Source organism: Sorex fumeus, unplaced genomic scaffold (genome assembly GCF_029834395.1).
Source record: "Sorex fumeus unplaced genomic scaffold, SorFum_2.1 ptg000018l, whole genome shotgun sequence".
In the NCBI taxonomy this organism is placed as follows: Eukaryota; Metazoa; Chordata; class Mammalia; order Eulipotyphla; family Soricidae; genus Sorex; species Sorex fumeus.
The window spans coordinates 1,399,713-1,402,243 of NW_026606075.1; the positions used below are offsets into that span (position 1 = coordinate 1,399,713).

The following is a 2,531-nucleotide window of genomic DNA, read 5'->3' on the forward strand; positions in this document are numbered from 1 at the left end:
AAGTGAAACCAATATAAAATTCACATCAGATTTTTCAAACAAAACTACAAGCAAGGAGAGAATAGAATGATATAGTGAAAGCGCTGAATGGAAATAAACTGAAACCAAGAAATTTTTTTACCGTGCAGGGTTATCACTCAGATACAATGGAGTAATAAAATCATTTTCAGACAATCAACAACTGAAGACATTTGTTGCATCTAAATAAGACTACAAAAAATACTGTGTGAACTCCTACCAAAAATTTTTAAAGTGCAAAAATGACCAAAACCCACATAGAAAATGACAACAAATTCCTTCATAACAATCACGGTCACGGTCACTGTCCTCCTGTTATTCATTGATTTGCTCAAGCAGGCCCAGTAACATCTCCATTGTGAGACTTGTTGTTACTGTGTTTGACATATTGAATATGTCACGGGGAGCTTGCCAGGCTTTGCCATGTGGGCGAGATACTCTCAGTAGCTTGCTGGGCTCTCTGAGAGGGGCGAAGGAATCGAACCCAGCTCGGCAGGGCAGGTTGCGCGCAAGGCAAGGCAAATGCCTTACTGCTGTGCTATCGCTCCAGCCTTTCATAACAATAATTTCTCTAAATATCAGTGAACTGAAATCTGTCAAGAGTTGCAGAGGAATGGGTTGAGAAACCAAAGGCAACTTTATGCAGACTACAAGATACACTTGAACGCTCATGATAATGCCGATTCATATTGAAAATTTGAAATGGTAGACTACAGGAAGGAAAAGAGAACTATACTTACGTCAGACCAAATAACATTCAAGGATTTTTTTTAAAAAGGGAGTAAGAACAGACTTTACCTAGAACTTATTTTAAACCAACATCTATGCACCAAATGAAGGGGAAGAAAAATCCATAAAGTAGCTGCTAATAACCCTGAGGAGATTCAATGATAGTAACCAAAAAGTAGTGGGAGATTTTAATAACCCTCTGTCATCATTTGGCAGATCAACCATACAGAAAGTAAACTAGAAAACAAGGGTCCTAAATGAGGAATTTTCATAAATGTGATTAATATACTTACAGGACACTCCACCCCCTTATGAAGCAAAATACACATTCTTCTTCAGTGTACATGGGATATTCCCCACAGTGGAACACCTGCTGGGATATGATTCAAGCGTGCATAAAATCAAAAAAATAGAAATCGTATCACCTCTTTTCAGTACACAGTGCAATGAGGGCAGAAATTAATCTTAGATACAAAGTTTGCAGGAGGCTAGAGAAAAGGTTACGGGCTAAGACATTTGTGCTGCATGAGGCCAACCCAAGTTTGAGTTTCAGTCACTTCATGTGGTCGCCCTGGCACTGTCGGAGGTTACTGATGAGCACAGAAGTAGGAATTAGCCCAAAGAACTATTAGGAGTGACATACACACCTCACCCTAGTGCTGGGGAAAAAAAATAGTTGAGGAAAGCACCAACATTTGAAAATGGAGCAACATACTATTAAATAATTATAGGATCTATGAGAAATAAAAGAAACGGATTCTTGTAAGTGAACAAGATAGATGATAAGAACCTCTGGGACACACAAAAAAGTAGTATCAAGGAAGAAATTCATAATTATATATGCTTGCTTTAGGAAAAAAAGAAAAAGCTTAAACCAATTATCTAACTTCACAGATTGAAGAGCTAGAAAAAAAGAACAATTAATGAATTCCCAAGTTGGTAGAATAAAGAAAATATTAAAATCAGAGCAGAAATCAATGACATGGAAATCAAGATAATAGTAATAGCTTTTCTCTCCTTCGCTGTCGTTGCGGTGTGAACGTGGCTCTTCTTCGTGTCTTCCCACCAGACCTTCAGGATCAAGCAATTCCTAGCAGAAACAAAAGCAGAATCAGCCTATTCCTCAATGGTTTCGGATGAAAATTGGTAACAAGATCAAGTATAACTCCAAGAGGAGGGACTGAAGAAGGACGGAGCTGGGTCTGGAACGAGAGTCACAGAGACGCATGCGTGTTTGCTATGACAGGTTGTTAGGATCTTGAACACGCAGCAGGCTGAAAGGCACCACAAGCCTGAAGTCGTGTTTCTTGGATTAGGATCTCTGTTCCTCTTCTCTAGCTTCTGTGCCTTGTTGCTAACTCAGTAATAAATTTTGTGATACCGTGAAAAAAATAATAATAGTAATATTGTCAATGTGACCGGTAGATTTTTTTTCCAAAAAGAATAAGCAAGATTGAAGCCCTTAGCTAGGATCAAAAAATAAAAATAAAGAAAGAGAGAGAGGAAGGAAGGAAGGAAGGAAGGAAGGAAGGAAGGAAGGAAGGAAGGAAGGAAGGAAGGAAGGGAAAGAAAGGAAAGAAAGAGAGAAAGAAAGAAAGCTCAAATAAATCATATCAGAGATGATAGGAGTTTAGTAGCTGTCTCAAAAATGGAAAAGATTATAACTATGCCAACATGTAAGGTATGAATGAAAACTTGAATATAAAATTAAGATATCGCCAAGACCAAAAGCTCTGGTGCAGATAGATTCACCAGTGTTACTAAATTTTCAAAGACTTGCTCTC

General features: G+C 38.2%; 1 pseudogene; it reads left to right on the forward strand.

Annotated features, from left to right (window-relative positions):
• The first annotated feature begins 1,792 nt into the window (after positions 1-1,792).
• On the forward strand, positions 1,793-2,009 carry LOC130021635 (60S ribosomal protein L39-like; annotated as a pseudogene).
• The last annotated feature ends 522 nt before the right edge of the window (positions 2,010-2,531 follow it).